This window comes from Penaeus monodon, chromosome 19 (assembly GCF_015228065.2).
Source record: "Penaeus monodon isolate SGIC_2016 chromosome 19, NSTDA_Pmon_1, whole genome shotgun sequence".
In the NCBI taxonomy this organism is placed as follows: domain Eukaryota; kingdom Metazoa; phylum Arthropoda; class Malacostraca; order Decapoda; family Penaeidae; genus Penaeus; species Penaeus monodon.
Window position 1 is genome coordinate 44178768 of NC_051404.1, and position 243 is coordinate 44179010.

Below are 243 nucleotides of genomic sequence, written 5' to 3' on the forward strand. Positions count from 1 at the left end.
AGGGAGAGGGAGGGAGGAAGATGATGGTTGTAAGAGAGAGGGGAGAAAAATGGGAGCATGGAGAGGAAGGAGAAAGAGAGGTAAGGGAAGAAAGAAGAGATGAGAGGAAAGAAGATAAGAGAAGAGATGAAGAAGAGATAGAGATTATAGAGAAGAGATAAGAAAGAGAGAGAAAAGAAAAGATAGAGAAGATGGGGGGGGAGAAAGATATGCTAGTGACAGTAGTAGTGTGATAGATGGATG